At 41.9% G+C, this 27,385-nt stretch overlaps 1 protein-coding gene and 1 long non-coding RNA gene across 6 annotated transcripts in view; one reads left to right on the forward strand and one right to left on the reverse strand.

Moving 5' to 3' along the window:
• Window positions 1-20,876, reverse strand: part of FLRT2 (fibronectin leucine rich transmembrane protein 2) — a 216,717-nt gene extending 195,841 nt beyond the window's left edge. The window contains exon 1 of one of the 4 annotated variants that reach the window (XR_008992427.1): window positions 17,253-17,319. The gene's annotated coding sequence lies outside the window, so the exon portion shown is untranslated. Of the gene's footprint in view, window positions 1-17,252; window positions 17,906-20,744 lie in introns of those variants that run through there. The other 3 variants (XR_008992426.1, XM_036882196.2, XM_036882194.2) reach the window with 3 other exon arrangements.
• A 1,395-nt stretch (window positions 20,877-22,271) lies between these two features.
• LOC118910761 (uncharacterized) lies at window positions 22,272-26,651 on the forward strand. Of its 2 annotated transcripts, none has more exons than XR_008992429.1 (3): window positions 22,272-23,000; window positions 23,805-23,919; window positions 25,202-26,651. It is a non-coding gene; the product is annotated as an uncharacterized LOC118910761 (long non-coding RNA). The 2 variants fall into 2 exon arrangements; XR_008992428.1 differs by having other exon boundaries at window positions 22,272-22,619.
• The last annotated feature ends 734 nt before the right edge of the window (window positions 26,652-27,385 follow it).

Consider the following 27,385-nt stretch of genomic DNA (forward strand, 5'->3'; position numbering starts at 1 on the left):
TCCCCCAGATGAGAAAAGTAAGGCTTATGTAGATTAAGTAGCTTGCCAAGGTGTCAGAGCTGCAAGTAAGAGAAGGCATCTGCAACACCAAGCAGACAAAACCAGAGCCAAGCTCCTAACCACTAATGCTGGCTCCCTAGACTCTGGTAGTTAGAGTTACTGGAACTATGCAGTCTTGAACAGATGAGAAACCTGAGGTCCAAGATGGTTGAGTAGATTGACAGACATCAAAGATTTTTTAGAGAAAGCACAAAAACTAGAACTCAAACCTGCTGCCCACCAAACTACTAATCTTTTCAATATCCCACACTGCTTATCCAATTCATGACATCAGGTATTGATAAGATGACTATTTGGTAGAAAGCTACAGAAAACAGAAAAGGACATGAACTTCAGCATTTCATTTTGCTCTCTGGGAATCTATGAGATAGAGATAATGCCACACACCCTACATACTACAGGATACAGGAAAGTAAGATGACATAACCAAAAGGAAAGTTTTAAGAAATAAAAATAACATGAGTTACAAAAGTAGAAAGGATCATGAAACATGTTCCCATCTTCAAGTTTCTCACTTTATATGATACTTTCTCTCTGGCAATAATTAAATTAAACCATCAGTTACGTCATAAGGGTCCACTGCAATCTTAAGTGAAATGAATGTTTCAGGCATTTCAGGGAAGAAGCACTGTAGGTGTTCATTGATTCCATGCAGCGACCCACGCATTAATTACAGAACTTAGGATTCAGTGGTAATTAGCCAAACACACTAAAAACCAACGATCTACTAAAATCCTGCTGTGAATAATATTCTGGGTAACTAATTTCACTTAATCTTTATAGGATCCCCCAAAATATTTATATATTCATTTTACAGAATAGGTTTAGATAAAATATATAATTTACCCTAAGTTTCATAGTCAGGTAATAGTAGAGCTGGTGTTCAAACTCAGGTCCACTTAATTCCAACAATGAACCACCATGAGTACTTGAGATTCCCTCTACCTGGAGTCATGTTTGAATGGACTATGGCCATTGGAACTGTCCTTCCCATCCTTTCCTATTAAACAGGACACGTAGAGGTGACACTGGAACCTCTGCTGCTAGCACATGGGCTTTGCAGAGTTCAATCACCGAGTGATGTGAAAAAAGAAACGTCATTATTTCATAAATTCATAATAAATATCCATTGGAGAAGGGTAAGAGTTACTGTGCACAGAAAAAGAGATTCTGGAAGGTTCTCTCTACCCGTGGCATGCCTGTGCCCTTCTTAAGCTTCTGTCCCACCCCCGCTTCATCTCCTAATTTTTCCAAACAATTCCACTCCTTCTAATGGTCCTGCTCATCACATTTCACAAATACCAACTACCAGTCCTCCCCATCAGCAACATGCTCTTAATTTTGAAGAGACAAGGAAATGGGGCTTCAAGTTTCAGTCCCTTCATCTTCTTAGGACTTCTCATAAATAGGTGGAGTCAGAATCAAACCCGAACTACCAGTTAAATGAAAGTAGGGATTTCTCTCTGTATTTCATTACTTAAAAATCTCTCCATCACTTAAGAGTGAAGAATTACCTTTCTTTCAGGATTCCACTTGCTATATATTTTCATGGAAATTCCACTACTGATTTAGAAATACAGACTTGTGAAACAGAAGGGGACAGTGACAACCCAGCTTTTTTGTATGCTTGTCATAAGAAGACCCAGTTTAAGCTAAGCCGTCAGGATAATTATTCATGTTATTTTAAAAATCGCTAATGAAAGAAATGCTACATTATCCCATGGAACACCTTCCAGATTTCTAGAGTATTTTATACCAGGAAATCAACATGTCCACACAAAGAAAAATGAAATCAAGGGTGAGCTCTAATATCCATTCGTTAAAAGGAAATAAGAATCATGTTGTACAGATCCTTCTTTATCTTCTAACATTGTATTTCCGGATTGTGGATAAGCTTTTAAACTGAAATCTAGGTGAATACTAAAACAACAAGGCCTTTTCACCAGAAAAGAAATCTATAAATACAATTTTGCATGGCTGTGGGATTTTGATAGGAAAAACACCTTCATAACTTTGAATGACACTGATATTATGCAGAAAAAGGAAAAATAGTCATTAGTCAATCATAATTGCATTGGTCATTCATGTTAAATGAACTGTGTCTCTATCACATCCTATTTTCCACCATATGGTCCACAATGAAATTATTTACTAGATTTGTCTTTTTTGTTTCCCGCTTTGTAATGCCTTTTGTTTTGTTGTTAACCTGTTTCCTAATAGACATTCCCTAAGGTTATGGAAGAGTTAAAGTTCATTCTTAGAAGCTCTTAAGAATTTCAACTAGTGGAAACACTCATAGCATCGTCCCCATTACATATATTATGAATGTTGCTATTTTTGTGTTTATAGTGACAAGCTGAACTTTGGTAGAAAAACTCTTCTTTTTTGCCTGTTGATAACCTAGACTCCTCTGCAGGCAGCTGTTTTAAGAGCACTTTCCTTGGGTAATGCCTTTGAACAATCCATGATGCCCACAGTTTTTGAGACAATGAAACTGCTGGAAAGATATTTTTCCTCTCAAGAAAGAGAAGTGATTCTAAGAGTTCTTCAATAGTGAGTATCCTAACTGAGGCAGAGTGATGGCTATTCTAGACTATCGTATCCTCTTCTGGCCCCCAGAAAAAAATAACATTTGGGAGATACTCGGCAGGAGGCACTGCTGCCCCAAAAGTTCCTTTGGAGAAATAGTGACACAGTATTACATAACTGCCTTACCCACGCTAGAAAATATTGCCATTTACAAACCACAGCATTCATATACTTTCAACTTAGACGGTAAAGGGGAAGGGAAAGAATATTTACTAGTACAATGTGTGTCAGGCAACCCCTAATCTATTCGTCACAGCAATCCTATAAGATGTGTATTAATTTTCCTCTATTTAAAACTTGAGGAAGTCAACACAAAGACAACGGAACATGCTCAAGCTACCTTTGCTGGATAAGGCAGAACCAGAATTCAAATCCATCTGAGTCCCAACTCCCTGGTCTTTCCACTATCCCCCACCACTACATCTTTATCCAGCTCCCTTTTAAAAATAATACAATTATGGAGATAATAAAAAGCATGTGATTGCTGTACTTTTCAAAACATTCAAATGTCTTCAAAAAATTCCAGCAAGCCAGCGTCTATGGTTTTGCAATATTGCAAGCATTACTTCCAGTATAAACTACTACTCCACTAATTTTGGCTATTGAGCCTCGGTTATAAGAAATCCAATTCAACATAATCAAGTTCTAATGCCTCTGATTATTTCTATTTGCTCTTGCCTAGAGGCCTGGAAAGACTACAGGTTTTACAAATATAAACAGAGAGCTCATGATGCTATCGGAATGTTCCACCTTCCTGTTTTCAAAGCAAGAGTTCACTGGAGTCCAAGGAGGGAACAAAGGAAGCTTTTTCTAGTAGATAATTTTAAAATTCAAATACATGAGAGTAATTTGTGCAAACTTTGCTAAAATTAACTTACGAATATTTAAAATCTAATGGGAAACAGTAAACACAGGGGGAGACAAAGACTTGTGCTGTATGTATATTTCACAGAGGTAGGTTGGGGTCAGACACCAGAGTTCAATTTCGCTCCTTAAACCTTTATTAGGTATGACCTTTGCCTTAAGTGAGCCCACAGAGAGTGGAGACAAACATAAAAGTAAAGGCACACCCTAAGTTTAGTTCCAAAAAGAAGACTAACTTTCTTTGGGAAGATAAGGGAAATCTATAGAAACGTCAGCCTTAGGTGTCAAGCTAAGAAGTTTAGACTTCACTTGTAAATAATGGAAACTAGTACCAGTAAAGGGTGAGAAAGAGTAAAACAGCTATGATGGGCAGGTCAGGGCAGGTAACAGGTATACGGGCTTCACGACTATGGTCATAACTAAACCAAGGGCAAGAGGGCAGAATTTTTTTTTAAATGCATAAAACTAGTGATAGAAAAGCTGAAAATGAATAAAAGGGAGAAATCAGAAATGACTCAAAGTAGTGGTTCTAGGTGACTGATCTTATTTAATAAAGAAAAACAAATTGAGCTCTTCGTGAGACTTTGTTGAGAATTATTAGCTCATTCTGAAACGCACACTGAAGCCCAGCAGAGAATCCAAACACGTTCAGCCCTCAGAACGGAGAGAGAAGAGTACCAGTGGGTCACAGGCTGATCCTTTACAGATGCATGTGGTCCTGACAAACCAGGCAGCCACCAGTATATTTAGTTTTTTTTCACATCGCCTGATCATTTCTCAGTTGCAAAATGCACACAGCACATGACAGGGTTCCGACCAGTTCAGCTAGACTTCTCCTGTCACAACACCATCACAGAATCACCACAGAGCCAATGGGAGCTTGTGTTTTCATGTGGTCATGGAGCTGGCTGGCCACACTGCTCCCACACCTGGGCAGAGCCTGCTTTCATATCAATGAGACCCTCTAGACTGCCCCAAATCAGGAATAAATTATGCCACCCCACCCACAGCTGCCTCACAACAGATGATGGGCATTGGGTGGTAAAGTACAAAGAAATAACAGTAGCCATGGTCTAGCTGCCTAAAGGGACTTGAAGGAGTTAAGAAATAGATCACTTAATTTAGACAGTAATAATAATATTTGAATGGCATTAGAAAGGATAATAACTGAAGGGACTTATTTATAATCCCTGAATTCATTGAGCACAACTTTGATACATGCAGAGATGAGAGCATCAGCAGACAATGGGAAAAGGACACGATGGTCAAAAACCAAATTTAACAGGGTGAATGAGTATAAGCACATACTGCACTTTTCTTCAAATTCTCAATGCAGAACGGCTTTTCCCAGCCCATCTCAGGGACATTTTTTCACCCAATAAAGTCTACCACTCAGGCAATTATATAGATTTTAAAAAGGAGAGAATCTGACCTATTTATAACACAGTCACTTCTCCATTATTTTCAGGCGCTCTCAGAAGCTATTCACTTTATGCTATTATCTGCCCTCTGGTCATTCCAATGCCCATTATCACCTCCGCAGGGAAAAAAGGGGAATCTCAAATTAATCCATTTAACTATTTATTAGTAATGCTGGTAAAAGGGTAAAGCCAAAGAATGGAGAGTCTTCTCCACAATAAATTCACCTCTTAATCATTGGGCATTAACCTAAAGACTTTTGTCAGTACTGAAAATGTGTTAAAAGTTGTCACACACATTTTCAAATTACTGATTCTTCTCTCTTCCCATTTTACCGTAATACATTTAGACACCCAAGAATCTTTTTCACTCAAAAAGGGCAAAGAGCAAAAATTTATACAGTTGCTTAGTAAAAAGCCAAATATGGAAAGTCAGATCACAGGTTACCCCCTGGAAAGTGAGCAATCACCCCTGAATTTGATTTTCAAAGAAAAAAAATCAATAGAAAAATAGAATAGAGCTAATTTTGGAAATTACCCAGTGTTTATCTAGCCTAGAAAGATAATTAATAACAGTTACAAAATAAGATACATAACCTGATGCAATTCTACTTCAATTTCCCTCTGTGTAAAATGGGCTTATTAGTAAATTTACTAAATAAGACCTAATTTTTAGGGTTTTTGCAGACATTTAAATGTGATAATATACATGAACTGCATAAGCAACATTCTAAATAATCCTTATCTATGATCCATACCTTTATTACTGTTATTATGATTATTATTAATCCCTCAGATGAGAATACCACCTTGCTGATATGAAGTGTGATTCAAGAATCAGGAGAGTATTTTGTTTCTAAACAGCTCTGTAAATTAACACTATAAGATCTTCTGGAATTGTGTGGTAAGCCTCTAGTACTAAAGCATCAAAACTGGTATCAAGTGTTAGTCCGCACATTTCCTATTGGCATGGGAACTGTTGCCAATGTATAGGCAGCCCAGAAGGAACCAAAGGTTAAAGGTAGGAACATATCAAAATATGCTCCACCATCTTCTACTTTCTTTAGTCACTGAAAATCTTGCTAAGAAAGGGAGAGGAGGGACTACAGTGTGTTTATATGTGCACACACACCCATCCCATGAATGTAAAGCATCTCTGTCAATCAATCAGTAATCCATCACGGAAGTGGCAAAGTGTTGTTAGAATCGTTTTTTGACCAACAAGAAGGACTCAAGGTCCAACTTCTGTCACCACTGTGATTGAACCATGTAAGTTTAGAAATTATTGGAAAATCCAGATGTTCTTTGCTGTATTCAATGTGCAAATCATGCAGTATAAGGTGAATCCTGCTTTATGGAAACAGTGTGATTAAAGAGTTATGATTTCTAGTCTTCTTTTCTACTTTCTGGAAGGCCCTGCTCCACATATAATACCCATCAGAAAATAGTGTGCCTAGGATAAAATAAGCAAAATAAAAACAAAGAGCAAAAACATAGAAGAGAGAGCAAATCACCAAATTGTTCACAAGTTCTTTGCTTTGCTCCCTTTAATTATGCCAAGAAAGACATACAAAGTTAATGCTGAGTTAACTTTCTCATTCTACAGAAAATCACATCTGTGTGGACACCTACTTAACTGATGGTTTTACTCCAGGCCAAGAAAGATACCCTGGTAAACAAAACTATTTCTTCTTTAAACAGATCTTCCAATGTGGCATCTGAATTGCCTCATGTGTGGCTTGGAGAGCTTGATGCTGATCAGGGTTGGGTTAACCAGTGGGCATCTTATTTGCCCAGTAAACCTGCTTAGTGTGAGACAGAAAGGTGGTGGTTGTATTTTTTTCTTCATTAGGCAAACCAATCTATTGGAATGAAAAAACACTTCTGAGGAAGCAATCCCTATCAGTAGACTGTGAATGTTCTTGTGTTCCATGATTGGCCAGTACAATTATGTATCTATTCATTCAATTACATTTATGCAGAACCTGGTGCATTGAGCACTGTTGTTAGCACTAGAGAGATGGAATGAATGGGCCAAGTTCTTTGAAGTGTAATGGGAAAGACAGACATGTGAACACATTACAATACAACATGAACAGGGAACTAATAAAGGTACAAATAAAATGATGGCAGAGCCCAGAGAAAGGGATGATATATTTTGACTGGGAGGAAAGGTGACATTTGAGTGAGTCTGAAAGGAAAAGAGTTTGCCAAATGGAGAGTAAGCAGGTAAAGGTAAACAGCATGGGAAAGGCCAAATATCAAGAGGCCATGCCATGCCTTCCCATCTTTGGATCATGGGTGCCGGGATGGATTATTGGAAATGAGTTTGGAGAGACAGTGTGAGGCCCGGACTGTCATGGATCTTACATGTGATGATAGCAAGTTTGGACGGGCTTTATCCAGAGGGACAAGTAATCCAAACTTGTGATTTGTTGTGTTTTTGTGTTTTTTCTTTTTTTAGGAAATTAACTTATGGGCACACCCAGAACAGTACAGTACAATGGCTTACGGGATACTGATGAAGGGCAGAGAGACCACATGGGAGACTGTTGCTATCAAGGGTGAAGCCAGCCCTGATGTCTGGTCCCCTCTAAAGGTTCTTTCCTAGCAGAGTTGGGTTAAATTGGGCCATATTTCCTACTTGACAAAATACAGAGAAAAGTTATGCTCAGAAATTCACAATGACTCTAAATCAGACAATTAAAAAAAAAAACTGAATATCTGGGTCAGAAAAAAATCTTAAAAAAGTACCCAAGTCAGTGATCTCCAATCCTAGGAGTTTTTGAGCATCTCGCATTCCAACGCCTCATCATAGACTTAATAAATTGGAGAGTAAACTAAACACAGGACCCAGGAACCTGTGTTTTTAACCAACTCCTCCAGTTAATTCAGATGGATGAGTGAAATCTGGAAAAGGGCCACTCTAGGCCAATCCATCAGATTTCTTAGTGAGCAGGGATGCAGTCCTCTTTGAAAGAATAGTCCAAATGCCCAGTACAAAACTTAGCATGGTGCTTGGCATATGGTAAAGATCCAACCTTTGTCAAATCCTCCATTACAAGCTTGTGACTTGAATGGATGTCTGCCTACATTCTTTTGGGATTCAGAGATTATTAGACTTGAGATTTAAATTCCATTGCTGTCAGTACTATTGGACTTGGTCCTTACCTATTTGAGTAAAAAAATATATTTTTTTAACCATTTTCCAAAGAATTTTAATCTCTCTTACATGTTCTAAAATAGCAAAACAAGGTCTTATTGTTTCATGTTGAGTGGAATGTTGGTTCAGAAGCTACTTACTGAAAGCTTATAAAATACATTCCAGTGCTTACTCCTCTCTGCTCCAGTTTGATATGTGTGTGTGTGTGTGTGTGTGTGTGTGTATACATACATATATATAACATTATATATTATGTGGTCTTCACAGGAAAAGCATCTGTGCCTCTGGACTTGGAGTTCTGGGACATGCTTAATACCTTGTTCAATATAACTTTCTTACATTGGTAAATTTAGATTCAGTGTCAAAAAAAATCTCAACTGTTGAATAGAACCCAAAAATTACACTATGTATATATGCAATTATAAAGGTAAATTAAAAATAATGCCAGCATTGCATATTTTGACCAGCGCCTCTGAGCACTGTATTTGTTCAGAAGTATCTGCCAGAGAAGCAGTAAGAAGCTCTTTTACTTAAATAAATGAAAATTATATTCTGAAGGAAATATTCCCACACTGAACTGACAACCAATAGCATCATTCTAATTCTAATGTCATTAAACAAGCAAGATAAAATCACTCTATAAATACAAAATAAGCATTATATGAACATAACAGTAATTTACATGTGAATCTTCTACAATAAAATATTTTCAGGACTCTACAAAGAGTCATGCGTGAGATAAATCATGTGAAGCAAGTGTTTAAAATTCACTCTGATAAAAAAAATCTCTGTGCATTGGCAGAGACATAATAACCACAGCTCATTGTCCCTGGTGTCATGACCTAGACACAGGACTTGTCATAAGCTGCAGGGAAGTGTATGTGGAGGTGCATGGGGTGCATGGAGAGAGCTCTCCTCAATTGCCAGAGCTCATGCTTTCATGAACAAAATATTAAAACTTAAAGTTAAGCAGGACACACCCAACACGACTTTTTGATTCCCCAAAGGGAGACAAATCCTCAGTTCTGTTCTCCTTCCCTTCTCTCAGTCCCCTCCTACACCATCAACCTACACTGAACACCACTAGCTAGATACTCCTTCCGCCACTGCGTGAAGTGCTATTTCTTCTTCTGTCCTCTTCATGCTGTTACACACATAAATAATGCAATTTTATTTTGCAAAAGAGTCTGTATCCTGTTAGTGAATAGGTTCAAGGGATCAGAAGCCTTCTCTGGGATTCCAGAGAAATAGCAAAGATGTCTGTAGAAGAGGAGAGTAACATAATGGAATCATTATTTCGGAGAGAGGAAGATCTGCAGTTGGCATTTATTAAACCTCTACTGTGTGCCAGGCAGGTAGGCATTTTACACATGTATCCCAATCCTCAGAAGAACAGCTCTGTGATTAGAAAGTATGTCCCCCCATTTTAGACCTGAAGAGACAAAGACTAAAAGACATTTAAACATTTGCCCAAGTTTACAAAATTAACAAGTGACAGAGCCAGAGTTAGAACCTGAGACTATACCTCTCCAAACGCAGAGCTTTTTCATTCATACTGTTTTCCCAGCATCCTTATAAAGGTTGGCCACACTGTCTTCAGTCCTGCAGAAACCTGCAGTACAATTGGCTTTGTGGCTTCCTCTCTCCTCACCAGCCTGGGCAGCCACCAATGGAGGGGGGGGCCTTGCATTACCTGTGTTTCCCTCTCCAGTCTTAACTCTGTGCGTGGGACATGGCAAGTGCTAAAAATCATTTCCTGAATAAATGAAAAAGCCTTCTTTATCATCTGGTATACCTTCTGCCACTACAGGAATAATATTTCCTTCATGAACACCAAGACCTTCATACAAAAATATGTTCCCTCATTGCATTTTGTGATTTTCCTTATTTAGAGTTTCACCAGGATCTATTTGGAAAAGAAAGTTTCCAATTAAAAATGACTTGGGTTATCGCATTATATCTTGCGTTAGGGACACGTGGGCTAAATTAGCACCACGTAACAAGTATGCAGCAGCCCTCCCAGCCCACAGGATCTAAGACTTAGGTTTGCTTTGCATTTCAAAGATGCGCACAAGCACTAACTCCCCACGCATATACCTACAGATTCTTCTCTTTTTATTAACATTCTTCAGAATAGTTGTAAACATTTCCTTCTTCAAATAGCGTATCATTCAGCACTGCCAGAACAAAGGTATTCACGTTAATTTTTGCCAAACTATCAAAGTAATCTGCCATGTAAAAATACAGTTCTACAATGTATTACTAAAATACTAATCAACTTAAAAAAAAAGAAAACACACAACAACCAAGAGCAAGTAACAGAACTCTGGCAAATGGCAAATCTGAAACTAAAGAGAAGATTGTTAAATACAGGCTGTCACATGTACAAATTAGTGATAGAAATATCCCTCTTGAACAAAAATTATGACCTGATACATACATTTTATAAATACACATTTCACATGTGCATGTGTTTTTCGCAGGCTTCAATTCAACAACTCTAATACAATTAAAAATTAACCTTTGCAAAGGCCTTCACATATACAGATTAGGAAAGTAAAGCCCACGTGCTCAAGGAACTTTTAAAAGTAAAAGTGTCTCAGATTCAACAATTATAAAAATAAAAAATGACAGAGCAAAATATGGAGAAGTACGTTGTAAAAATCTCTCCTAAAGGGTTTTGAGACACTAACAAAGTCAAAATAAGGCCAAGTTTGAAGATTATGTAGGTGTCACAATAAGTCAGATTTCCTCATTTATTGGTAATGGACTCAGAGAGCTTGCTAAACACCTGAAAAGACAGTCTTTTGCATGCAGTAAGTAGCCTGCTTTAGTTTGCAAAAAGAAAAAGCTTTAAAAATCATCACATATTCTAATAAAGACTCTGTTTTTGCAAAAGATAACTTGGATGGCTAAAGAACAAACCTAGCCAGAAAGAAAAACAACCTTACTTCAGGAAATGTTGATGGTTTCTTCCCAAAAGAGCCTCAGTGGATGCATGTGTGATAAATTCAATTTCCAATATCAAGCCAAGCTGTCAAGGAAGGAAGTTAGGCCCTTGCACCCAACTCACCCAAATTACCTTTGATCCCTGCAAAGAATACTTGCATCAATATAGAGCAAACTCACAAAAGGAGATAATGTACCACTAAGTGAACGGAAGAAGTGACTTACGGCCACCAAACACTTTCCTGGCTGGGTGATGGCCCATAGCATCCACAAAACCAAAGGCTCTGGGAGGGAAGAGTATTCTGTCTTGGTCAGGATTATATTTATATAAAACCTAGAACTACTTTAGCACATGACAGTCATGTAGTGACAAATGTTATCTATTTGAATAATGCCTCTTTATGGGAATATAACACTGTATTGTTATTAAGGTATTTTCACACACATTAATCTTATCTGACCCCAAAACAACCCTGTTGAACCCTGAGAGGAAATTAAGTCTCCAGGAGATTAAGTAATTCATCCAAGGTCATAAATGTAGAAAGGAGTGTGCTGACATGAGAATGCAGATTTTCTGAGTATAAATACATCTTTTCTTCCCACCAAAACAACCTCCTTATTTGCTCACTTCCCAGAACAGCTAAGGTCCCAAATCACTAGGTCTACATTGCAAATATATACTCACCCAGCACAGGCAAACTTGTATCTAACTTAGCATTGGAGAGACAGTGAAATGCTATTTTTTAAATTTAAATATTTATAAACTGCAATATTTTTTATTCTTTTAATAAAAAGAGTCCAACTCTGATCATGTTGGGTGGTTGGGTAAAGAAGGAAAATTCTAAACTGTTTCTGGAGGCTTCAACATGTGTGTAATAAAATGTAATGTTCATCATTTTATAAAAAGCCAGAAGGTTTCGAGGAGAACTCTTTGCGGACTCAGGTGGCCTTTCCACTTCATTCTGGGCTAGTAAGGCTTTCTCAGACTGACCCACAGAGGCAGTTGTGAAGAATAAATGAAATCCTATACCTGAGAATGGAAAAACGCAAGAGAGGAGGGAAATAAATGCTAGGTATGAATGTCTTTTAAAGTCAGTTCCATCTCTCAGTGTCTAAAACAGAATTTCCTGGAAGCTTTATGGCAAATGCTTATTCAGTCTATTTCTCTAACCCTCACTTCCTCTTTATCTAATATCTGTGAGGAATATTACAATTCCTTGCATTATATCCTTCTTCAAACTGTCTAAGTCCATGCTCTGGAGCAAAGTGGGAGAGGAAACTTCATAGAGACTATTTTGACACTGGACGTTCATGAAAATGAAGCCCATAGGCAGCTGGGGCTAAGAGTGACACCAGCATGTGGATCTATTTTGGGACTGATATGAGGCTAATGTTTTCCATTCAGACACATGACCTCTGTTGACTTCAATGGACAAGATATTTGTGAACCGATTTTAGGAGCCACTGTTCTTTTACGCCCTATTGAAGGAGGTTTCAGAGTTCTGAGGCCTAATAGCATCTATGAACTTTAAGACCCGATATTTTTCCATGGGTTAAAATCTAAAAGCTTCAGGTTCTTAAAAGGTTCAGATGTAAGATTATTTTATCTGTGAAAGCTCTAATAAAGAGAACTGAAACATAACACATGACCTGTCAACTGAGGAGAACAGAGGACCGTTTGCCAAGTTTCTTGCACATTCCCTTAGCACCAACCTGGGAAGAAAGTGAGAATAACTGCTAGTTCTAATGAGCGCCTAATGGGTAGGAACACCAGGGATTTATTTTGTGAATGCTTCAAAAAATGGTTGAGGTCTTTAACCACTAATCTGCTGGAAAATATGGGCCTTTACTATCAGATGAATAAGTGACCAGTGTTTGAGAATCATGAATGTGGCCTTTTGACTTCCCAAATTATATGAGGATATTTTTTCTGACCTTCCCTTACTATAGATTCATAAAAATGACACTGCTTTGCTCAAGCGACTCGGGACACATGGTACTTCAAGCTTCTGCAGAAACACATCCCACATTAAATTAAGTTAGAGGTGGTTGAAAAATAAATAAATAATGGAGTTCCAATTCACTGCAAATGGTACAGGCAGCCAGTAAGAGGGAAGCCTGCAAGAGAAGGACTTCTTTTACAAAGATGTTTTACAGGACTTTTTCTGCATCATTAACCTTCTTGAATCCTGAATATAGCATGATGAATTTCCCTAAAAAAGTAGCTACTGTTTAATTTTGAATCACTTCAAAGAACCTCAGTAGAAGGAATCAAAGAAACCCGAAAGGACCAATAGATGCAAAATTTGCCAAGGAAAAAACATGAAGGTCCTAACAGATTTTGACCAGGTACTGGAAATACCACTGATTATTTTGCTAATACAGTGTTTCACTGTTCCATGCGGCTGAAATAGGTCTCTGTATTCATCAGAATACAGGATATTTTTATTACAATATTTGTGTCATGGCTCTTTGAAAAGAAACATATTTAAAACCTTGAAGAAAAGAATCTCTGTCTTAAAATGCTGTGTGATGTGTAGGTGAGTGTGTGTTTTACTATAAACAGATACTCAGTTGGAGGTCACAATGCTGAAGGGAGTAAAAAGGTACTGATGGTTTTACCCCTACCCCCAACATGCAGCTTTAGAAGAAAAAAATATAATTTTTTTAAAGGCAAAGAAATTTGGAGGGTGGGGGAAAGTAAGAAAGTTGGTCGGTATACTAAAATGGTTGCTTAACTTCAGTAATAATAATAATTGGGCTTTAAAAATGTCTGCGTGAAACCTGCCCAAGGGAAAAGAAAGAAAACCTCCTAAAAATTCCATATCCCCAAATACCACTACATCAAAAACCATCTGGAAAATGTCAGATAATGGTATCTGCCCACATAGGAAATTCAGTAAACTTTGTCTTCAATTACCTTTTACAATAATCAACTCAATTGAAATTTCAATTTGAAAACCCTCAGAAGACAAAACCGGATTAGGAATCAGATTCTAAAAGTCTCCTTAAGAGACCATCTGTTTATAGACACCCTTCTAACACCCACCTCCTCCTTGATCTGTACCATAAGTTCACAGAAGCACAGCTGAATTCACAGACATATGCACACGGCTACGCTGAAGTCTAGTTACCACATACATGTCTGGGTTTGTCTCAAGTTTCCCTTGTTATGTAAGCACTTAGGGGCAATAAATTTTCACTTACATCCAGGCACTGTGAGTCTTAAAATGCTGATCTACTTGACTGTGCAATCCTTTTATTAGCAGTGGATAGCACTGGTGTTTTATTTATGTTGATCATATTGTCCATGCTACATGGAATAACCGTTTAGTAGTCTATTAGCTTGTAACATTTTTATTACTATTGTTAAATATCATTACCCACACTGAACTCTGCATTAGAAAAATCCAGTTCAGAAATCTAAATATTCAGAAAGAACTACAGAACTGCTGTTTTTTTTTCCCCTCACATAATCTAGAGGCAGATGAGAAGAAAGAAAAACAATGAGTATTCACTTCTGGCAGATAGAGGTCACTAATGCACTGAATTTGAATCACTGTGGCAGAAACCACAAAGTTATTAAAGTAATCTAGTGAAAAATGAACTTGAATGGAAACTGAAGTAAACATACCAAAAGGTGATTATCCAGAAAGGTCTGACCTGAATAAAAATAAAATTACATCACTTTGATCTCTTTCAAATATTCTAAACAGAGCAAAATCGAGAGCTGCCTGTCACCCTCCCTGTTTCGTAACTTCAGACGCTGCTGACGGCAGAAGCAGTGATTCTTCCTTGTGGAGTACAAGGCTGACGAGTCAGACTAGATCGGATGTTCACACTGGGTCTCTACAGAATAAGACTCTGGACTTAGACATACTTGAGCCTTTCTTGAAACCACAGCTTCAAACCAGGAAGATATACGGTTGCTTTACGAAGATATACAGTTGCTTTACGGAGATATGCCTAAATCCTAAATCAAACTCTCCAGCAGGCCAGAATATAAATGTAACAGGCATCAGAGGAGGCTCAAATTAGATCCAGCCGGTCAAAGTCAAACTCGGATAAGATCTCCTCATCTGAAACCTAGCATACAGGAAAAACCCTGACTGCCTTGGGACCCCAGGCAGTCCAGCATGGTGTTATTGGGGAATCCACTTTCTTCTGTAAAAAGCATCCCCTGGAGTGTTTAAAACTGCAATGAAACAACTGAAGTGTTAAGACGTGGGCATTTTTTTTTTTTTGTAAAAACAGCATTCCTTCCATACTAGGTTTGCAATAGGTTCTGCTGCAGTACAGTCAAATTCTTTTTTTTTTCTTTTACAATTTCTTGTACCTACCAGTAAAGACATGTAATAATATTTGAAATTTCATATTCCAACCTCCTCCAGTCACAGATACTTGCAACTCAACATGAGAGCATGATGTTGCACTGTCATCTGTGGTTATTAAAAATCCTTAAGTGGTTTAACCCTATACTATTTGAAGCTTTTGAGGAGGGGAGGAAGAAAAGTTGTATTTGGGGGAGCAAGAATATTGTGAGCAAATAAGCAATTTTTATAATATGTGTATTACCCAAAGATTTTTCTCTTCTAAAGATTTTTCTCTTCTAATATGGTGGCCTGTATTATGGATGTGGTACAGTTGCTTACTGATTTAAAGAAAAAAAAAAAGTCCAGTTCTAACACTTTAGATACTGACCTAAAATTTTACATTTATGCTGCAACAACCAAGTATATCCCTGGATAAATGCCAAACTGCAATCTATTTACCTCAAAATGTTTGGGTGATCCTCTCATTGGGGATTTAATAAGGTCATAGGGTTTAAGTCCACAGACAGTATCAGTTCTTATATGGAAGCTAGCCTTCATATTAGCTTTTGACTGGGAGAAGTTAGACATAATAAATTTAGCAATAAGCCTGTGAGCAAGTGGACATGCCCCAAAGCTCCCTGAAACCCTGTGTGATTAAAGAGCCTCCCAGCTGAGTGGAGAGCAATAGCTCCCATTTAGAAAAGGCTTTGCATAGCAAATGCAGCATGTAAAGAAATCTAATCAGAACCTTGCACTCCTGCGCGAGCATTTACACGGATTTGTGCCTTGCACTTGATTAGCTTACTGTAAGATTCCCTCCACCAAAATTAATCAAAAGCTCTTGGAGACTTATTTCCATTTACAAGAGAAGGCACGATGAGTTTCCAGGTGGATAAATAATGATCATAATAAAGATGATAGCCGCAGCAAACGCTGAGCTGCTGCGAAACTCAAAACTCGACTGGCAGCAAGGAGACGCTGGGGAGTCGGGGCTGGAATCTTTTTTTGCTTTCAGAGTGAAAAGCGGAGATATTTTCCTAGTTAGCCTAAGCGAGGCTGCTGTTCGGAAAACGTGACCGTCTTCCCTCCCCTGCCCCTGCCTCAGTGCACACACGCGACTGCTCATTCCCCCACACCACAGTGCATCAGGTCACGGAGGAAAAACCGGCCTCTCCTCAACACCACTAACACACACACACACACACACACACACACACACACACACACACACACACAGACCATCACTGCAAATTCACGTCACCAATAATTAACGCGCTTTATCTCACCTTGCAATCAAAATATGACTTCCAAAGTTCGTATTTTATGACGCCAGAAGGTGAATGGAACGGAGGGAGGGAGGGCTCCGGGATGTCAAAAGGGGAAAGGGGAATTTTCCACTATTACTTGAAATGTTCGCACACCTCCTGCCTCCCCCAGATTTGCTTCCCTGCACTAGCTAAATGGGATGGGCGCACATCATTTTTAAAAGATGCAAAATAAGGGTGCGCGAGTGAGGGGGTGAGGGTGGCAGTAAGTGAAATCCACGTCTCGTTTCCGTGGATTTCAGAATACTAAAAGCCCTTGAATCCACGTTCTAAATTTCCAAGCAGCTACCAAATGAGGCACCAGCTGGGGCCGAGGGCTCTCGTCCATTCCCAGGGGAGATCTGCTTCGCTGCACAGCTGCCCACCGCGCGCGGAGAAGCGCCAAGGGCCCTTCTAACGTGACTGTAACCTCCCGGAGCTAGGTACCCATCCCCACAATCTTGAACTTCGCCTCCCTCTTACTTTCGGCCAGACCTGGCGAGCGTCAGGAGAGGCGCTGGGAAAAAAGCAGAAGCCCCGCAAAGGGGCGAGCGCGGAGAGGGCGCGGGTGGGGGTAGCGGGGGCACGTTACCTGAGAAGGTTCTCGAGGTCCCCTTCCAGCCCTGGTGGTATTCCTGCTCAGTGCCGCGTCCTCCCCCAGATCCAAACTTTTGCTCGGTCCCCCGAGTGTCGGCGGCGGCGACGGTGGCGGCTGCCGGAGCCCGGCCCTGTCGCCCGCAGCGTCGGGGCCAGGGGTGCTGAGGCCGGAGCCTCAGAGCTGCGCGCACCTCCCCGCAGCCAGCCGGCCCCCGGGCGCCCCCCACGCCTCGCTCGCTCTCGCCTGTCCGCCCTACCGAGCCGCGGCATCCTCTCTCCCCGTCCTCCGCCACCTCCGCCTGCAGGGCTCGGGCATGCCACTTTCTCTCGGCTCCGGCCGCCGGGGCCCCCGCCTCCTCTCCTCCTGTCTACGCCTCTCCGCCTCCACCCAGCCCACGAGTCCTGAAAGCAGGAGGGCGCGCGGGGAAGGCAGGGGAGCGAGGCCCCGCCGCGCCGGGGCTCCACGGAGACAGAGGCCCGCGGAGGGCGGCCGGAGAGCCGGGCGGGCGCGCCTCCGACGCCCGTGTGCTCGGCGCGGGGCGCTGCGCGGGGCGGGAGAGGGGCTCTCCAAGTGCTGCGCCGGCTGGGCGTGGGTCCCGAGGCTGCTCCGGTCTCTCTGCTGCCTCAATCCGACGCGGCCCCGCTAATGTAGGCGCCGCGGCCCCCACCCTCACCCCGCCTGACACCCCCGGGAGATGTTTACAGTAATGAATTCGCGGGATCGGCTCTGCAGCGCCCGCGCCCCTCCTCTCCCTCTGTCCCTCGCGCTCCGGCGCGCTCCCCTCCTCGAGCCCTCTTTCCCTCCCTCCTGCCTGCCTCCCTCCCTCTCGGAGTCCCTCCCACGTCTCTGGTTTAAAGAATGCTTGGGAGGCGCGGCTGCAACCCAAAGCTTTCCAAGAGGCAAAGTCAGACTGGGCTTTTAACCCTATCCTCCCTGAAGAGAGTTGGAGAGTGGCAGGGCTTACACCACGAATGCCCACCGGGCCACGCACGCCTTTTCCCCCGTGCTACCCTGCACTGTGCTCGCCCCTCCCCGCCCCGCAACACACACATACCCCGCAACTCTTAGGGACAACGCCAACGTCGCCGCGCTGGAAGTCATTTCCCCCTGACCTCCTGGTGTTGTACCTCCAAGCCAAAGGATTTATTAAGCACTTGAGAATTGACCCAAACATGAGATAAGAGGGTAAAAGCAAAACAAAACAAGTCTCTCGACCAAGATGGCGTTATTTCAAAAGCAGTAAGCCTTGGTGATTTACCCCCACCCCATCACTAGTTCCCTGATCCCGGACGCTCTTAAATAACTTTAATTGTGAAAATAATCCAAAGTTTATAACATGATTATTTTTAACACTCCATTTTTCTCCCTGCACACTGGCCTGGAAGAGCGTTGTTCACTTTACCCATAGCTAACAGCGAACCACCAAATTCAGGCTCAAAGATTTAGGGAACAAGCTTGACAGCAAAATAAGCCTGCTTTGTACACAGGCAACGTTTCCACTTGGCAACTTCTTTGCAAAGGTTAAAGAGTAACGTTAAGAAAACCAAGTGCATGTCTCTTTCTTAGGGGAAAAAAAAGGTTCTGGTTTTCTTCTCTCATTTCATTGCCGCTCCTCCTGCCACCAGTAAGTTACAGTCATGTTTTAACAAGTCTGTAGAGAGACTGAATCTGAACAGAAGAGGGAGAGCGAGCTCGCGCCAGGGGCTTGGCTGCGCTGAGATGCGCCGTCGGTGGGGCCACGCGAAAAGCAACCCGCGAGCTTGAAACTAGCTCGGTACCAACTCCCCAGGGATCTGCTCTGCTACCGCGACCGAAGAGCTGGACAGGGGCGGTGGCCATGACTGGCTTGGGATGATTTCCCCATCCTCAGTTCAAAGCTTGAGTCACTTGGCACCACTTTCCCAATTGTTTTTATTTCCTTCTTATTCCTGTTGTGTCTACCGCCTTCACATATTTGAGCGCCTAAGTCGCGTTAAGACCCCTTGGAGAAACGCCCGATTTGCCTCCCCTAGCACAAGCCACGCACGGATCCACCCAGACGCACGCCTGAGACGCACGCTGGCACACGCGCTCACACGCGCGCGCACACACACGACCCGGGTTCCTGCCGCGGGTCGCTGCTCCTGTTGCATTATGCAAAGGTGGCTAGGAAAATGCTCTGACTTACATACATGTGGTCGCTCTTCTCGCCAAACCCAGTGTGTAATTACTCTCCGGAGGGGGGAGGGGCGAGTCTGGAGGAGTTAATTGTGACAAGGACGGACAGTAAGTGCCATCTTGGGAGGTTCCAGGAGCAAAGGGCCAGAGGCCATAGACGCGGTGGCCTTCGCCTCCGGTAGTTGCCGCCGGCCGGAGGCCAACGTTCTACAAGAGTTCTTCCCGGCTTCAAGTGTGGGTTTCGCCCGCCCCAGCCACCCGCCTCCCCGACGCTTCCTTTCCTTGGTTAGCGCCCCGACCTGCTGGCAACCTTGATCTTGGGCCTCATTAGGAGTGAGAAAGAACCGCACCGGCGCTGAAGCCGTGGGACAATCTCCCGACAGGTCGGCGCGGCGGAGGGATCTTCCCAGGCGGCTCGGAGCCCTTGCGAAGACGCTGGGGCAGCTGGAGAGGCTCTGCCCCGCCCTCCTCGCAGTCGCCTAACCTCGGCACTCAGCGCCGGGACCTGCGGTCATTATCCGCTCTCTCCCGGAGTCCCTACGCGCTCGGCACAGGAAGGGAATTCGCGTTCAGACCCGTGTGCTCCCGCGCCTTCTCCCCGGCTCGGGCACCAGAAAGACGCACTGGCGAGAGCTCAGTGTCCGGCCACTGAAGATCAGCAGAGTGGGAGAAAGACTTGGTTTTGGAAAAAGTAACCACCACCCCAACGTGAAGGAAAATGAACATGCACCCTCCGCATCTTTTTTGTCACTAAACGATCACGGATTGCTGGCATGGGGCGGGCTGGCGGCTTTAGAAGCAACCGCCTGATAATAACGCGGGTGACATTAACAGCAGATGGAACGGGCGCGGGGGTGGGAGAGTAGGGGGTGTGTTACTCCTAGAAGTTAACAGATTCAGTCTGGTGAAGTGAGAGGCTGGGTTCTGGCAAGCTTCGTGGCTCTAGAAACCCCATTTTAGGATAGATGCTCCCAGCAGGCTAGCAAATTTGTGTTTTGACCGAGTTCAGTTACAAAACTCCTTAAGGGAGGTGGAATCATCCTGCCAATAGACCTCCCTAAGGTCGGGGGAGAGTTAAGCAACCATTTCTCTCCGTGAAAGATAAAACATCCCATTCCACTCCCATGACCACGCCGTGCCGTCTCTCTTACTCTCTCTCTCTCTCTGTCACACACACACACACACACACACACACACACACACACACACACACACACACACACTCTCAATCACACAATCCCTCCCATCCCCAAAGAGACCTCGTGGTGCCCGCGCGGCGGCAGCCCGGGTGGTTGCTGGAAACTCCACCTGGCACTTCAATCCCTTTACCTGGCGGCAGCGTCTCCTCGCGGGGGGCTCATCCGAACCCGACTGGGTCGGGGAGGTGGAAAGGGAAGATACTGGCGCGACAGCAGCGGGGCTCCCGGGGCATGGTATTGCTTTAGGGGTCGCCGCCAAGGTCCCTCCTGCCCATCGTTGACAACTGCCAACCTGATCCCGGGGCTATGCGGGCTCGGCGGCGGGCGCGGAGCTGCTGCGTCTCCTCTGCTCCACAGCCGGGACCAAAGGCCAGAGACGCCCTCCGGCGGGAGCAGCTCAGCGCCGTGGCCGGGAGGCTGCGGCCGCCGATAACATCTCCGAGCGCTGTGTCCTCTGCGGCGGCAATGAAAGGTGCCCAACTCGCAAGCAACGGGGACAGGTTTCGAACGTACAACTGACTACAAGGTACCCAGCCTGAGACCGGAGGCTGCTTTTCTCCTCCCCCTCCAACCAGGGAGGGAACTAACTTAACCCTCTGTGCGCCCTACACTCTCTGGTGAGGCTGGAATCCACCAGGAAACCGCAGGCGGCGGCTCCCGGGCCGGGAGCTTTGTTCACGTGCGTTTGCGGCGGTGTGTTGCTTCTCGGGGGCACTCGCGCGGCCAGACGCCAGTAAAAGTCTTCCAGAGCCGGACTCCGGCACGGGAAGGAGCCCTAGCGCCTCATCCGGACCAGATCCAACCCTTAGAACCTTTTTCCCCCCCCTTTCTTTCTTTTTTGCATGCAGTTACCAGGTTTATTGAAGTTTCCAGCGAACTTTGGTTTTATTCCTGTATTTCTTCCTCCCCCGCCCTATGCCCCCTATCATTTCCTTCCCTAGCGGTGCACTGAAGATGTGGAATTCTCTTTTCGCTGATTCGAACTCTCACGTGTGACTTTTGCCTGTGTGAGAGGAATTGCGGACGGCACCCTTTCACGCCCAATTTAAAGAAAATCGCAAGGAACGCTGCCTCCCACCCACCCGCCCACCGGTGTTCACATAAAACCACATAGTCAGATGGGACTAAGAACCCGGGGAGAAGGGCGGGAGCTGAGGGAGTCTGAGATGTGGGTGGGAAGACGGGAGGGTGGGCAGGGAGAGAGAGGTAAGAGAGAGCGACAGCCTTAGCCTGGAATAAACAGGGGAAACACAAACAAGAATGGTGGTGCAGACAACATATCAGAACCCCAACACTGTAAGCAGCAAGTCAGGTTTAAGCTTCCAGATTTTGATCCGCAATATTTCCCCAGCTCCTTTAGAAAAGGTTTAAAAAAAAAAAAAAACAGAGAACTCAGAGCCTCCTCCTTGGCCACTCAGACGCTTTGCATTTGCAAACAGCTTCCACTGAGCGCCTGGGCTTCACTGGAGAGTCCACTGAAGCGCCACAAGTTCGCTGGAACTGGGGTGAGTCATCTCGTGGGCGCGGGATGGAAGCTCAGACAAGAGAAAACTGACTGCACAGCGCCTCTCTGTCACCGTCACACCCGAAGGAGCCGAACGTCGCCCAGCGCACAGGGTCACACATCTTCAACAGACTCTTTTTTTTCTCTATCTCCGTTTCGGGACTAAAGGAAGAAACACAGAATCCTTAAAATTCATTCGGAGGGTCACACGTAGATCGTATGCAAACCGAGTTATTTTAAAATGAGAAAATGTGTTTCTCCACCGGATGGATGTTCTGAGTTCTCTCGGCAACGTACCCCAAGCCCACGGGAATCTGACGGTGCCCGGCCTGCTCCCAGCAGCGGTGGGACGTGGTTTCCAGAATTCCGTTGTAAATCCGTCTAGTTGGCCAAGGTGGCAGCAAAGCATCGGGATAGCTCTTCAGGATGCAGCGTCAAACGGAAGACCACGTTTCAGGACAAACGCTCATCTACCCGCTTTTAAACGTCCATCTCGTGTTTGTGCGTGTACAGGAGTATCCACAGGGGCGTTTTTCTGTGAAACCTTCGTCTGAGATAGCAGTATACACATTTCATTTTAAGAATACATTCTTGTTTAAAGGCAAAACGGAACCTTATACAGGTTTTGCTTTCTGATTTCTGTTGATTTCTGTAGCCCAGAAAATGAGTAAGACTGGAAAAGGGAAAGACGGGTAGTTGCAGATGAACAGAATTTGTATTTTAGATTTTTGCTGTTTTCTAAATTATAACAAAACAATGCTGTGTGGATGCACTCCCTTTTAAAGACTATTGTAATCAGGACAAGAAGAATTAAATATGGAAAAGTAACACACCAAATGTATGAAGAGAATCGCTGTAACACATTTCTTATCCACATGACCTGTATGTCCGCTTTAGGACTGTGTGAGAGTGGATCCAGAGGAAGCAAAAGAATAACAACAGTGGGTCAGGGGCTCTGGAGTGTTAAAATTTTGCAGACTTACAAAACTGTGATAATTAGGTTATTTTATTTTTACTAAGGAACTGTCATTAATACAGAAGGGTGAAGAAGTGAAGAAACAAAAAGCAAATCTGTGAGCTTCAAAAAAGAGAAAATCGGCTCATTAGTTATTTTAAGGACTTCAACCCTCAATGGAGTTTTCACTTCAATTGAAATTTGACAGCTTTCCCAATCCTTTAGCACCCTCCTCCATGTTTCTTTTACCCTTCCCCAACTATACATGTGCATATACATTGGCTTGTCTTGCAGATACTTGGCTGAAGTATAAATAACACATGATTTGGATTCACAAGATGATGATTTAAACCCAAGGCACTGATTATTTTGATCTTGGGAAGTTCATTGCCTAGCCATTGTTTGCTCATTTATAAAATGGACATAAATATAACCTGTTCTACCAGCCTCATTACATTGTCACATCACGAGTTAGTGTATGTGCAAGGGCTTTAGAAATTTGAGTGTGGTTATTGCTGACAATATTATCATTACATCACACAGTACCAGCCTTCAAAACATAGGAAAATTACATTATTGTAAACATAATTTCCCCTGTTGGTATCATATTCCATGGCCTTGGAATGTTTATCAAAACGAAGAAGCCAATGCTGCCATGTTTCTATTAACTAAACTTCAACCTTTATTTGTATTTCATCAGTTTTTCCACTAATGTCCTTTTTCTGTTTCAGGTCCTGTCTAGGATTCCACGTTGCCTTTAGTCGTTGTATCTCCTCTGCTCTGGGACAGTTCCTCAGTCTTTCCTTGTCTTCCATGACCCTGAGAGTTTTGAAGAGTAATGGTCAGGTACTTTATCTCTCTCCCTTTGGGTTTGTCTGATATTATCTCATGATTCAACTCTAGTTCTGGGTTCCAGGAAAAAATACCATTTTCATTACATCATGTCAGGTGGTACCTGATGTCAGCATGACATCACTGATGATATCATCACTTCCTAAGGTATTGCATGCAAGGTTTTCCCCACAGTAAACATTTTTGGCCTTTTTCATACTTTATTCTTTAGAAGTGAGTCACTAAGTCCTCCACATCTTCATGAATTTGTCTTAAAATGAGAAAAATAAGCATTTAGGGTGACTTGTAAATAAATGTTCCAGTATCACCTCAGTATCACCTAGGAATTATCTTCAACTACTCTATGTTTTATAATTTCCAAACCCAGTCAATCTCCATATCCTGGAATTATCCCTTCCTTTCCAGTCCTCAATTTCCACATCTGGGTGGTTCAGAATCCCAACTTCCCTGTGAATAAATGACATCCATTACCTCTTATCCCTTCATTCCTTTCATGGTTTTCTGACAGCAAAATATTCATTTCTCCTTAAAGTGAATAGTCATCTACATGTTTGTCTCTGGGCTAGATTTAACTGCCTCAAAGAATTAGTTGGTCTTATTTATCTATTCTCCTGACAAATACTTAAAACATGGTTGTTGACTTCATGACTAAGCTCCTCCAGCAGGTGGAAAGAAATACAACCTTGCTCTAAGATGAGAAGCATTGTAAGGAAATCAATGATTAACACAGTGTGGAGAAGAGACTTTTCATTTCTTTCTTGAGTATAAAACACACCTAATTTATGACACCCTTTTTGTGAGTGTGATTTGATCCATGTGGATTTGTGACACTTAAATGCATGCCCTTCTGATTTGGAAACACCATCCTACAGCATACGGTTCATCCATTCATAGAACAAACATTTGTAGAAAACACAAAACATGTAGCTGACCTTTGATAAATGGACTCGATTCCTATCCTGTCAAAACTACCAGTCTAGTTGAGTTCACTCATTAGGTAAATAGAACAATTTCAGTATATACAAAGTACTTCAGTGTCCTGAAACAGGTTCTCTGTAGAGGGAAAACTTCACCCAAGTGGTGATGAGCCCCTTTTGACAATGTATTGATTTATAGGGGACTTTAGAGCATTACGTTTACATCTTCTGTGTATAGCAACCCCAGGTGCTAACTGTCTCATGGAAAGCATTTGGGGCCAAAAATTGTTAAATCAATGTGAAGTGATTGCTTGAATATCCATTTCCCTGAACCATGGTTTCTTTGCATCTCCATGCAGGTTACAAGATGATTATGCATGAACAGAAACAGAAGGTATATACTGACAGGAAACAAAAGTACATTAAACCACAGAGATTTCCTCTTACACATGCCTGCCATTTGTAAAGCAGTTGCTCTGATCCACAGAAAAGCTGGCAAAAACTGGAAAGAAACATTCTCCAACAGCACTAGGGAGGGTAAAGTGAGGGAAATGCCTTTTAAGTGTATAGGGGTAATATAAAGACTTTAAGAAGAGATGAAAGACAATACCCAGGGACTTACTCAAATCTGGACACTACCATTGCAGAAAATGTTACTGAGCCATTTATGTCTGACTATAGGTCTGATGAAGAGGGAATACCATTTGAATCTGAGAAAACACACTTAATTGAATGTGTATATAAGGTTTTGAATATATTTTACATATATATGTTTAAATAATATATATTATATAAACTACATACTATATATAATACATATTATGTATTTTATTTATACTTAACATAAATAAGTTTATATATATAAAACTTCCAACTACATTATATACACACATGCAGACACAGACACACATACATATATACACTTCCCACTATCTACCAAAATGTTAGAAAAGTGAAATTGCATCCTGTAGAAGGTCAGGGAGTTCTTGAGACTGACTCTCATTATGAGTACAAATACCATACCAATTAAACTTTGTGTAGTTGCAAGAGCCCTGAACTTGTACTTGGAAGATGGTATTTCAAGTCTCTACCACTTTATCAGGGCAATCATTTAACCGCACAAAGCCTCAGTTTCTCTTCTCTCAAAAAAAGTGAAACCAAAGCTATCTTTCAGAGCAGATACATAAAGAGTAAGTGAAGTGAGTTATTTCAAAGCTCAGAATTAGAGTAAACTATCATTACTTATATAACGATTGTGTTTTTATGGAACATAATTTAATATGAGATATATTTGACTCTGCATAACCTTAAGCTTATTGGTTATGTACTTGGGTTGCTATTTCTTGCTTGTCTGACAACCTTGCTTTCCACAGTGTCTCAACTTCAAAGATATAGAGCCACTTAATTTCTGCAAAGTTGCTCTGAACAGTACTTTCAGGTAGCACTCTCGGCTATCAAATTTTGAACTACCCAAAATTTAAACTTTCTCGACATAGGGAATTCTTAGCTTATCTTCTCAGTATGCATTACTTAAAATTTCATATATTTTGCTGTTGGCCATTTTCTTCCACAGTTCCTCCACTTAGCTAATAGGAGTAACTAAAGTTTTTCAAGTGATTCCTTTATTTTGTTTTTATGCTGTTGTTGGATTCTTTTAGTGCTTGAGTTTTCTGAATTCAGTCATCTCATTTGCTTACTCAGTTGAAACAATTTGGATTTCATGTTTCCCCTTCTCCACTTGAAACATTTTTGTAAGATAAAAAATTAACACTAACACGATAATAAAAAGTTTAAAGAGATACATCTTTATAGACAGTGTCTCTTTCTCTGTCTTTCTGTCTCACCTTTGAATGCTTCCACTAGTAAACATGCTAGAAAATCATATGCTATGAATGTGAGTTAATTAGCATTTGATTTTTATTCTTTATCAATGGTACAGAGGCAGAAGTTAAATTCTCCTTCCTAAAAACTAAAGGTCTCTTGTGGATCACCAGCCTGTTTTGTGGGTTGAAAAAAACCATGGGTCTCTTTTTTTCTGAATAAGTCATTAACAGCTTGATTTTGAAAGTTCTTCCTATTTTCCATGTTTTGAAGAAATATCTAGCTAATGGCAAACACAGTATCAAACCACAGAAAGATCTGAATTGTTCTGTTCTTGGATTATGTATTTATTTTTGTTTCTAGGGTTTCTACTGAATTTTCATGTTTATATAATGAGGTTTCCTCTTCCTTTCATTTTACTGCTTTATAAATGATATAGTGTTAGATTATTAAACACAGCAGATAAAAAAAATAGGTGGATTCTAGGTCAAAGTTTGTAGAAAGTCAAGCAGTTGACATTAAAAATAACTGCATTTATAGTCTTTATCCCTTACAGCATTCTTAAATGAATAATTTTATTTCAGAACTCCCCACCCCCACCCACATGTCACCAAAACACTGAAGCTCCTAGTTGTAGTTGTCATTTCTCCAGAAGCCTGCCCAGAATTTAGCACACTATCCTGCTATATATTTTATTCTTTCATAAGTTGGACATTCTTCTT

The sequence above is a fragment of the Manis pentadactyla genome, chromosome 11 (assembly GCF_030020395.1).
Source record: "Manis pentadactyla isolate mManPen7 chromosome 11, mManPen7.hap1, whole genome shotgun sequence".
NCBI classification, from domain to species: Eukaryota; Metazoa; Chordata; class Mammalia; order Pholidota; family Manidae; genus Manis; species Manis pentadactyla.